Source organism: Podarcis muralis, chromosome 2 (genome assembly GCF_964188315.1).
Source record: "Podarcis muralis chromosome 2, rPodMur119.hap1.1, whole genome shotgun sequence".
Classification (NCBI taxonomy): Eukaryota; Metazoa; Chordata; class Lepidosauria; order Squamata; family Lacertidae; genus Podarcis; species Podarcis muralis.
The window spans coordinates 50,317,406-50,329,960 of record NC_135656.1 but is presented as its reverse complement, the minus strand read 5'-3'; positions in this window follow the sequence as shown (position 1 = coordinate 50,329,960).

Below are 12,555 nucleotides of genomic sequence, written 5' to 3'. Positions count from 1 at the left end.
CTTTCCAGGCAAGGTCTGCAATTTACAGTACCGTATCTGAGTCCTTTTTTTCTCTTTTTTTTTTTTTGCCCCAGAGCTTTCCCCACGAAAACCTGCTCTCTGAAGCTGATTCAGAGCAAACGACAATCTGTGGAAAAACCAAATTGTCATTTAAAGAGCAGGTTTTCACAGGGCATAGTTCTAGGACCCAAAAAAGAATGCTTAGACACTAACGTGTCCCAGGAAAACTGGGACATCCCATTTTTTATCGCGAGAGAACAGTGGCCATTTTGGTTGTCATTATTTCGTGTGATTTCACAGTGTGATTTCTCCCCCTGAAAAAGTGCTTTTGGAGAGACTGCATTCTTGCCCCCAAAATGTGTGCTTTTGGGTGCTGTACCTGAAAAAAAAACACTTTGGGGGGATGAAACTGCCGTTCAAAGGCATGTGGTATCACAGCAGCCCAAATGGCCTCTGTGCTCTTGCGATAAAAAAATGGGAAGATGGTGTCTGAGAAGGTGGCTTCCCAGATTTTGGCTTTAAGTTGTTGGAGGGCATGTTAAGTGTGGATAAGTCCTGACACAAGGCATAAAATCTCCTTGTATCAGCTTTGACTCCAAGAGAGAGTTTGATCAGACCTAGGCTAACACCCTGCATGAACCGAAAGAACACCCTAGAATATGCCCTCAGAATCCTTTGGGTGCTCTAACAGATGCTCAGGGTCCCTCAGAAGGGGACTTGATATGGGAAAGGTTGCTTGGTGGTAGAGAAAGGTGGCAAACCAACAGCCTACCCAAATCCTGCTGTTGTTCTTCTCTGCACCTTCCTTCCTTCCCTCATGATAGCTCTTGTGAGAGGAGGTTGCCTGGCAGATGGATGAAAACAAGAAGACCTTCGATGTCTCCCAGCCCAAGGTGCAGTGCTGCATCTCTGGTCAGTTGTGAGTCTGAGATGAAGCACTGTAGCTCGGGAAGGGAGGAACAATACAACGGAAGGGAAACTTACCTCTCCTCCTGCGTGGAGCCAGAGAGCCCTGGCAGGTATTTCTACTGAATTGATCCAGAGGGCAGAAGAATTCAACTGGACTGTGGCTGCAAGGGCTGAAGGCTAAGCATGAAGAGCACTCTGGAGACAACAACTGCTTATAGGAAATATTATATGCAGAGAGGGGGCTCTTTGTTGCTGCCCAGAAAGTGGTGGTCTGCAGAATAACACCCCTTCGGGGAGCATTTGTGTCATAATGCGCACCTTATATGTTCATATCTGCATACAGAGAATATGCTTTTTATAACAAATCCCTGCCACCGCTGCTGCCTTTTACCAAGAGGTGTGTGATGTGTTTTCTCTTGGAGTGCTCATGCTTTGGAAAACAGCCCAGCGCTTCCTCAGAGGCACCACCAAGTGGCAATACTGAGCATTGAGCCTAAGCAAAAAAGCTCTTCCATTCGAGGTCTGTCTTAGCAGCATCACATAAGAAAAGCTCAACCTGCAGCAGGATGTGAAGGAACAAACTGAAGGCTATCCTTGCTGTCAGCCCAACCCACACTGTGTCCTCGGGGTCCAGTTTTCCCAGGAATCCCTTAGATGATAAGAGGGGGATTCCTGGAAATACTGTTCTTGGGGTCACAGCTCAGCAGCTGGAGATACCATCTTCCATTTTTCTCACCCCAGAGCACAAGGGAAATGGAGACGACTTCAAGCAAAGGGCTGCAGTCATTCAGCTCCCAAAACACCAGCAGACCGGAGTCACTCCTGTTATGTGACCTCATGGCAGGCGGTTCCAAATCACATCAGGCTTCCAGGAGTGAAGAAAAGCAACCACGCAGCAAAGAGAAAAAGATTTGTTCACAAGGCAGTGTTCACTGTTTGCTTGGTTAGGGGCTAACTGGAAAATGGGGAGGAATCATGGCCTTTGTGTCGCAGACCAGCAAGCCCCCAAACTTGGGAACATGTACCTTTTGCCATTCTGACAGAATAAGCTAATAGAATATGTGGAGCTAGCAATGTTGACTGCAAAGATAAGAAATCAAGATGAGTCGGATATAAAAGAAGAGCAGGAATACTTTGGCAAATATTAAAAAATATATAACAATCAGATGAGCTTCCAAGTGGAGTTAGATATATGAGCAGTAGTTAAAATAAGTAGAAGAGGGGTGATAATTAAGGAGATACGGTTAACAAGGACTAAGGAGGACCCCACGGAGGAATGTTTGTGGAAGTCAAGGTGTGTAAGATAAACGATGACAATTGTATAACTGATGTATTAAGATATGTAAAATGCATAAATAAAATTATTTAAAAAGGAAACCTGTCCCTTCACAACACTGATCCCTGGAGGAGCTTCCTGTATTGCACCATCTAGGAAAGGGCGTTTGGGCTTCTATCCCACTCAGCTCTGCACTGGTGGGGTGTAGAGAAATAACATCATTGCTCCTTAGATGTGCTGAACGAAAGTGTTGTCCCATCATGATCCTCCATATACTCTGCCTTCCTAAAACCAGGCAAGTGAAAAGTTTATGCTGCCCTGATAGATTGCAAAACATTTTGTGAATTAAAAGTTCCTTCTGGATGAGCTTGGTACAGTAGTGCTCTGCCCTGAGCAATACTGCTCTAGCTCCAGATCCTACCCAGGAATGCCACCACATAACAACTGTAAACACGACGTGGTTTAATCCCTGAGTGGTACCCAGTGGCATAGCGTGGGTTGTTAGCACCCGGGGCAAGGCGCCCCCTAACCCGTGGATTTGCCCTAACCCCAGATGTTGCGCCCGGTGCGGCCGGCCCCCCTGCACCCCCCACGCTACGCCACTGGTGGTACCCCTTCTGTGCTAGCTGAGCACTGCTACATCTATACAGTGGGGATTTGATTCAGGTTGCACTGAAAGGCAAGCATGCCTAATTCTAATTCACACTTTCTGAAATAATATGCAAACTGAAACACAGCCATCCGTAGAAATTAGCACTTTCCCAAAATTCGCAATGCAGTTCTCCAGCCAAGTAATGTGTACAAAACATGCTGGGGTGAAGTGTGCCTAAAATTCCTGTAACCGTGAAAATAACACAAAAACATGTTTTATATTAGGGGAAATTGCTTTGCCAAAATATGTATATTAGGCAAGCTTTCATATCAATGTGTGAATATTCGGAACAATTTGCACTAAAATGCTGGATTTTCACGAAAACTCTTTAAAATATCAAAACCTGATGCGGAAATATGTGGAACTGAGTTTAAGACTGGAAAAATGAGAAAATGAGAAATTGAGATAAACTGATCATGACCAATTCAACCATCTCTCTGTCAATAAATCTCTGAGCTTGTGCAGCTTCTGTGAGCTTTTTGTGTTTGTTTTATATGGAGTCAGGCACCCTCACTGCAGAACAGCGGCAAAATGAACAGGCTGCAAATAGAAACCTGAGCTGACTGAAGTCAAGGGAGACTAATATAGCAACACGCACATGACACAGCAGATTGAGTCTTTTGTTTTAAAAGGCACTTTGTGGGCCGCTGCAAAAGCCAAGATAGACAATACCAGCCTCTCTCTCTTTCCCTGCTGAGTAGGCAGCCCCTTGATCCCAATGGCAGACTCATCACTGGCCTAGATTAGGCCTGGCCAGAGTTAGGGGAAAGAGCACACATTGCTCATTTGAAGCAGGAAGTGCTTCCCTTCATACTACGGGCAATTGTGCATCTCGGTTGGACGGTGGTTAATCCTCATTCACTTCGCTAACATTCAAACGCTTTCACAAACTATGCAGAGTTAAGTTAGTGAGCTTATATGATCAATTCGCAGCACATCAGAGAGTTGCATGCACCGGAAAACCAAAAGCAAAACTCACTGTGTCTTTTGGAGGAGTTGGAGGGACAGATTATGTAGGATTCCTGGCCTACATGCAGAGTTTGTATTCACACAGGGTCTATTCACAAGTTCCATCAAACATACATCAGGCCGGGGAAGTGGATGCAATCTTTACCCTCTTCCGCATGTTCCTTGGGCATGGCATGTTTTGTGAACAGAGGGAGCTACAGATGCCAACTACACGTGCAATGCTAAACCCATCTGGCAAATAGAAGAGAAGCCCTGGAGGCTGTAAATTACTTCCAACAGAAAATCTCACTGAGGCCCTCCAGATTTCTTTAATAAAAACTTCAGATGGTACAGTAAATCAGAAGGGGCTAAGGTCCTAAGCTACGTGACCTTCACTTCCCATAGCCTTCAGCTGAAGACAAATCTGATGGTAGAGAAGAATGAGCATCTTGAATATCTAAAAATCAGAGTGTCCTGTCTACCTCACTACTCAATGAAGCAGGCAGGTTCACCTGACCCAACTATAAAACAGACCTTGCCAATTTGAGTGGGGAAAGTTGAATAGATTTCAATGCAAAACCCCCAGGAGAAATCATCAATCTATAGAGCAGCACCACACTATTTGGGGATCGCAGCACATCCAGCTGTTTCCTCAGTTATAAGGCATACTATAGGGATTGTTTTAAAATCATCCCTGCAGAAGAGGTTTTGAATGGAAAACCAGTGGCACTCAGTGGCTTCAGAGGGGATTGCAGGAATCTTTGAAATCCCGACACCACCGGTTGTTATAAAATGATGCCATTAAAACAGTATACACCAGCTGTGCTATCCCCACATAACAGAAGGGGGCAGGGGTTGCCTTGCTATAGAAAGATTGCCAATGCTTGCAGAATTTGCTAGAAACGGAGTGTGTATTCTAGCAATGGGAAAGTGCACAGAGTCTCCTTAGAACGAGGCAATGTCCCCTGAGAGAATGAAGATTGACTAGGGAGAAGACAAAAGTGATGAGTGGGGCTGGAAAGCTTTATTCCATGTAAACAGTACATTAGGTATTATTCGCTGCTTCCAAACTTTTCTTCCAGAAGCTTTGAGATGCATCACAGTAACCCTAACAGGTCTGTTAGGGTGGCAAACAGTGACTTGCCTAAGGCCACCCAAATGAGCTTCATAGGTAAGTGAGGATCTGGATTGTGGCTTTCCATATCTAAACCCAGTTCAAGCCCCTTCAGCATATTGGCTAGTTCAGGTCATATGAATACCAAAGTGCCATTGTTATGTAAAGGTGGAGGCAGGGTAGAGTGGCAGAGATGATGGGGAGGAGAAAAAGGGATGGCAAAGGAATCTCATTACGTACATGCATGCCTGCATGCACACAGCCCTATGGTACAAGCACACATATCTGTAGCATATGTGTGTATACTGCAATAATGGGAAACATCTAAGCCAGCTCCTGAACTCCCTTCCCCATGTGAGCCACTTTGACAGTGGAGGCGGGGCTTAGCACAGCCCACTTGTCCATCACATGATGCCTTTAACTTAACTTCCAGTGAAAGGATTGGAAACCCAAATTTAAGAGTATGCTCCCATTTCTTTGTTTTCTTCCTTCGCAAGTGTGACTTGAATCGAGCCTCAGCTGCAAAGGGAAATCCTTTGCATCCTGTGTATGGATTTCAATAAGGGATGTAAAGGAAGTATGCAAGCCCTGCTTGCAACAGAGATTGGCTCCACTAAGGAGCCAATTCCAGCATGATTTGCATTGTAAGGCCCTGAAGGTAAGCCCTGCTTGCAGAGGAGCAATTGGGACTTCTCTCTAGCACTCCTGATTGTTCCTTTGCAGCTGCAGCTTTACCTGCTTGAAACCTGGTGTCTGATGTGGGAAGGTTGGCATGGATGAGTGCGGGGAATAGCTTCATGGGTCAAGTAAGGCCCTTGGCAGCCCTAATTTGCCCCAAAGGACTGGGGTTCCCCATGCTGCTTCAGAACTGACACCTTGCTGCAGAGACTGCGCCATGTCTCTTCAGTTACACATTATTGCAGCTAAGCCTCCACAACGGCCTTTAGGTTTGAGCGCCTGTTTATAAATTCACTGACTTATTTGGAAAAGCCAAGGAGAAATGTAATCATTTCTAGTCTCGGGGTTAAAAAGAACCCAGCAAGAAAAAGAAAATCTGGACAAAACTGGAAAGCAGAAACACAGATCAAGAAAAGGGAGTGGGGGAATTAACAAAAGTGAAGGAAAGAGGATGGGAATTAAAACCCAAAGAGTGGGTGGGCAGAGAGAACAGCACAGGGAGTACACTGTTCTGGGAAATCTCTGTAAAGGAGAAGAGGATCAGCATCTAAAGCAAAGTGCAGCAAATGAGGCAAAGAGGAGCCGCGTGCAAGAGAATGAAACAGACACGTATTCATAATGGGAAGAATACACAGCGTAATTACTCAAGGGAACTGCAGCTTGAGTCCTCATGTTACATAGCCTCTGCATAATAATTTAATAATAATTTATTATTTATACCCCGCCCATCTGGCTGAGTTTCCCCGGCCACGTCAATGATGAGAGGGGTATCTAGCTATTTCGTCCTCTGCAGAGGCATCGCATGAACACCAGGTGACGTTGCCGGCCTGCCCTGAACCAAAACGTGGGCAGATTCTGGTGCTTGGAACAAGAGCAATGCAGGCTGGCACTGGAAGGGCAGTAGATCTCTAGAGACACTCTCGTGCGGGGAGGCTGCTTCTTGTGTGTTCCTTTGCCATGCACAGTTCACAGACCACATACGTTTTGGCCAGTTTGTGAGAGGGAGAATGCAGGATGCGAGGTGTCAGATTACAAGGTTTTGTGTGACGCGTCTCCACGATGTACAGTTTTGCAAGTCTGGAGTGGATTGCATTGGTGTACCCAGGAAGTGTCGCAGGCACCTATTATGTGTGATTTGTGACGGAAGTTCTGACAGAGAGCAACAGTAACTCCACCCCTGCACTTAACTGCCTGTTGCTCAAACACACCGTGACACTTTGCAAATCCTGTTTCTTCAGTTGTTTGTAGCTTCCATGTGCTCCCACCTCCTGCTTCCATAGTATTCAAATGTATAGTATACCTGAGCCCTCGAGTGTACGTGTTACAGGAATATTCCTTTCACTCTGGCAGGATTTATTTTTTCGTATGGATGAATATTCCTACATGTGAGTCCCAACCATAGGCTGCCTTGCAGGCAGAAGGCCCCTGGTTCAATCCCTGACGACTCCAGGTAGGGCTGGGGAAATAATTCCCTGCCTGAAACCTGGATGAGCCACTATAAGGCAACTTCCTCTCTTGCTACTCTTGCCAGACACAGGTTTACTCACTGAGGTTAATCGGAGGCTTATTGTAACATTAACCATTGTAGGCAGCACAAAAATCACATCTAGCTTTCAAGCTTGTGTACTCCTTTGTGATTTTCAGTTTGATCCTATTAAAGGCATTATGCCTGGGCCTTTCACTTGATCATGGGAAACCACCAGGGGCGGGGCTTCAAGGATCGGCTCCTTGTGACTCATTCCCAGGAAACGCTGAGACATTGGCATTACCAGCTGGGCTGGTTCCCCAGGTCACCTGAGTAGTAATGCCCTTGCCAGGTTACATCCAATTTGGGAAGGGCAAGAGAGCCTTGGGACACAGCCCTTCATGGCCATATAGACATCTCTCTATGTATGTCTCTGGCCAGCCAGCCTTCCCCAACCTGATGTCCTCCAGATTTTGGAAGCTACAACTCCCATAAATCACATCAACCCTCCACTCTGCTTTGAACGTAGTTGGAACAGGCTCACATTGAGCGCCATAGATCAGTTCGGCAAAGTCCCTGCTTGGCATCCAAAAGGTCCCAAGTTCAATCTCTAACGTCTAACCAACTCTGACCTCGGTAGACCAGTAATCTGACTCAGTATAAGGCAGCTTCTCATGTCCTGGGTTCCCATGTGACTAGATCAGGCTCACGTTTGAAGGCACAGGTCTGCCACTCTGGTGCGTTACTTAGAAGCCTTCTGAGGCTGACCAGGACTATTCCCACCCACTCTCCCTCCCTCCCTCCACAACAGAGAGTTGTTTCTGGAGGGGTTGCAAAGCCATGGCCCTGTGTTTGACTAGAACCCTAACAAAAAGCCAGCATCCTGGGGGTTAATAGATATCAGCGTTCCAGTGGCAGCTGCTGACTCAACTTTGTACAGCGCAAGTGGGACACACCCAGGTGAGGTGTCTGCAGGGCTGGCGAATGAATGCAACACACCGCAGGTGAAAAGAACAAAGCTAGACAAGCCTGGGAGAGCGAGTTCTGGTTGGCCCCACCCCATGTCCTCCTGCCTGCCTCCCAACCCTCCAGTTAGTTTCCAGCATTTCCCCAGCTCATGAATGCATAGTCTCTCTTTAGACCCAGTGTAGCCCCAGTTCATTGGAGCTGCAAATCCTCCACTGTGCAGAAAAGAACAGACAATTCTTTCCCCTCCTTTAGGAACCAGAATGCTCCAGGCGTGTTCCCTGAACAGGACTCCCAGGGCTGGTTGAATGGGGCTAGGCTAGGATATGAACCCTGTCAACCCAAAGCAACATCTGGGAATATCACCAAAGCCCCCAGAGCCACAGATTATACCAGAGATGAGATTTAATACCAACTGTTTCCATGGACTTATATATTCCTCTGCTGCCAAGCTCCGCAGGGATTTAGATTAAGCAAAATACAGAAGCTTTGTATATATAATATCAGAGTGTTCATAAATAGAGCAAGAGGCAGGCTTTATAGCCTCCTTTGCCATTTCAGTGTTCGGCCAGAAGGACAGAGGAGGAGCCTAGTTAGTCTGCAGCAAAATTAGCAAAAGAATCTTGTGGTGCCAAAAATGCTAGGTACATATTTATTTATTTATTGTATTTATTATATATGTATTCGGAGTTCTTTTCAGCCGGAACTTGCCGGAACTCAGTTCTGGCACCTCTCAAGTAGGTGCCATTGCCATGACAAGAGAACAGAGTGGGTTCTGGCAACTCATTTCCTATAAAATTAGCATGGTATGTATTTCAATTTTGCAGGCTCCTGTCATACCTGTTATTTGTAAAGTGCCATGTTTGCAAATATGCTATATTAATAAATAAAGCTGTTTTCACCCAAACTAGTTGCCAGCTGGGTGTTCATGGTATACCTTGGGTTGATGTCATTTATTTCATGAGCTGCCGAATGATGTGGCCTGTATACTGTATGCACATGAAGAATTATCTCAGACTTCCTTCAACAAGGGGGAAAAAATCTTGTATACAAAACCCCTGCAATTGATTCATTTTCTCTGACGGTCATTACCTGACAGTTAATTCAGGGATTTAAGGGCCCATGTCATCAGCAGAAAGCAGGGGCCTGCTTACTATTGTATCTAGCCCTGCCTTTCTCTCCCCGCCCCCCCCCCGCCCCGCCCCCTGGTTCTGCCTCCTTTCACATGGTGAGGAGTGAAGGTCTGCAGCAGAGAGTGTGCTGTCTGCTTGTGCCCCGCCCCCCCACCACATGGTTTAGAAATCTGATTGTGCCTGGTCCTGAATTGCACAGCGAGGCTCCCCACTACAGACTTTCTCCTCCAATCAATGAAGGCTGGCAGCCAGATGAAGGCTCAGTGACACAGATGTGACAGAGTGGGCAGGGTGAACTATCCCTCACATGTTTTCCATTATATACTCATTCACAACTTAAGACCAACGAGCAAAGCCATGGCACACATCCCATCTTGTAGGCAGGTCTTTTTGGAATGTGCCATTGTAGAGCTCCTCCACTCTTCCCACTGGTGGAGCCACCCTATGCTTAAGGGAGCACCTGTTAGTCCTTTTCTCAATGAAATATTTTTTTTCTGTCAATCTACGGTACTTCCAGGTGTGAGTTTATTGTACGATAACTGCTCCATGCGCATGCAGGGGCTTGGCAGTGTCCACATGTGACATCATCATCAACAAAATGACAGCCTGCATCTTATGCATACGCACACACACACACACACACGCATACACACACCTATTTAATCTCAGGCAATACAAAAGCTCCTCCCAAATTATTTAATTGGAAGAGGCACGGGACATGAAAGAAATAGGACTGGTGATCAGAGCTAGACTTCAGGACCGCTGGGGCGAGGTCAAGCATTATTCCAGTGACAGGTAGGCCCACGAATTATAGTGCTGGTTTGTTCTCAGCCACACCACCCTAAATACACACACATCCTTTTGTTACAGAAAATGCTTCAAGAAATGTTAAAGAAAAATGCTTCAGGGGTGGCTGAAAATTAAGCATCAGCAAGGCAGGGCGGGAAAAAGCAGCTTCCAAAATGCAAACGAAGCTTCATTTCCTAAGTCCTTCAGTTCCAACCATCTCTGCTTCATTCTGCCTCCCTCCCACTTCATTTCAAACAGACTGCCAAGCTCCTCGATTTGTTTCAGATTCCAACTGGATCCCAAGCATTTTGTGCTGGCCTCGGGCACACCCACACAGCAGTTTCCTTGCAGGTTTTCTGCTGCTGACGTCCGCCTGTTTTGTGCAACGTCCGCACAGTGCCCATCTCACCAAAGTGCCTTCCCAGATTTCCCCTCCATTTAATCTGGATTTGCTGTTTCCCATGTTGCATTTTGGCCTTCTATTTAGCAGGTTTCCCATGGAAATGGTAAATCTGGATTAAGTGGGGTGGAAAATGAGATGGGATAGCATTTTGATTGGGGATGACATTGTGCAGACACAACGTTCCCAGCACAAAGTCCAAAAGAAACTGTGGGGTTGAGGAAACACTCATCTTCCTCCAGTGCCCCATTAGAGCCTGAATGTTTTTATCTGGATTTGCTGTTATTGGGAGGGACCTGTGGCTTCTCCAGAAATCTCCCATAAATCTGTAGGCCTCACAATGAGCACGATAATCTCCTCTCAGTCATCAGTGACACAGAGGTGTGTCCAGAGCTGTAATAAGAGTTCTTTGCCCCTTAGCAGTCCCCCGTGAGATTTATCCCAGAACTGTGTACAAAGAGGAACTGGCTCAAAAGGTTGAGGTACAGCAAAGTACAGGTTGCCTGTGGCCATGTTTTGACTCCTTGTATTTCCCGTACCAATCTTCAGGCCACTTGTGATATTGCTTCATACCATAGTCATATGGCCTTTTCCCAATGATCCACTGAAGAGCCATTGAAACAGGCCTACATTCCTATCTGTGACTACAACAGCCTTACAGCATTTCCTGTCACCTCAGTTTTGATGAAATGAATGTCATGTCTTCTTTCTCTGTTCAAACATTCCTGTTATTGGGGAGAAGAACCAGGATCAAGCAGGGGTTTTCTTACATTCTAAAGTCAAGAAAAGGGCTCAGCATTTCTAGCGACTTATAAATATAGCCCAGAGAACTCTCCATAGCTGCATAGCTATTTGCTTGGGAGCACTGATGGTGAACCGGTGGCATGTAGGATCTTGCTCAACTCCATTAGACCCCGACAACATGGTCAATGGTCAAGGACAATGGGAGTGTAGGCCAGCAATGTCTGGACAGCCATGTTTCCTACTACTGCCCTAGAACAAAGGGGACGCAACATGGTGCCCTCCAGATATTGTTGGACCACAGTTTCTATTATCCCTGACCATTGGTCATGCTGTCTGGGTCTGATGGAATCCAACAACATCTGGAGGGCATCAAGTTGACTACCCTCACCCTAGAGCACGAGGAAAGGTGTATGGTGGGAAGGAGAGAGAAATATTTCATTGCCTTCAAAACACTTTGCTGAAACTTGATCTCAAGCCATACTGTGACAAGTTCTGAAAGATAAGGGTATTTGTAAAACATACAGTTCTGTAAGTATGACTGTACAATGCAACCTATCCAGATGCATCATTGTGGGGAGCTTCACACCAACGTTTTGAAAGAAGAACTGTCTTGGGAATTGGTTTTGGGAACAAGCACAACTGTGTTCCATTCTACAGTGGTACCTCGGGTTACATACGCTTCGGGTTACAGACACTTCAGGTACAGACTCCGCTTACCCAGAAATAATACCTTGGGTTAAGAACTTTGCTTCAGGATGAGAACAGAAATCGTGCTCCGGCGGCGCGTAGGAGGCCCCATTAGCTGAAGTGGTGCTTCAGGTTAAGAACAGCTTCAGGTTAAGAACGGACCTCAGAATGAATTAAGTAAGTAACCAGAGGTACCACTGTATCTATCTATCATCTGTCTGTCTGTCTGTCTGTCTGTCTGTCTGTCTATCTGTCTATCAATCTCTAATACTCCACCAGTCCTCCAAGGAGCTCAAGGTAGTATACAAACTTATTCCCTTCCCCATTTTATCCTGTGAGGTAGGCTAGCTCAAAGTCACCCAGTGAACTTCATGGCTGAGTGGCGATTTGAACTCTGGTCTCCCAGGTCCAAGTCCAACACCCTAACCACTATGGTCCAATGGCTTGATGGGATATGAATTCGAAGTGGCAACCTGCTACTTTATTAAAATACTGCACACGCCTTCATGTGTCACCTGAGAGCTGTTGTCCTCTTAGAGGAGTCGGGTGGTGAGCACCCCATTCATAATACTGTAAGCAGCCAGATCAACTTGACTGACTAGCTTGGCGAGCTAGAAGGAGACTGCAGCTTTACACTCCATGCATGTGGCTGCCTGTTTTTGCCCTAGCACTGTCCATAAAGTATGCCTCACCTTATAAGGCCTGCTTGACCATTGCCTCTAGTCACACTTCACCAATGTTCCCTTTGGATTCTCCCAGACAGAGGCTTAATATCACAAACAGGTCACTGGTAG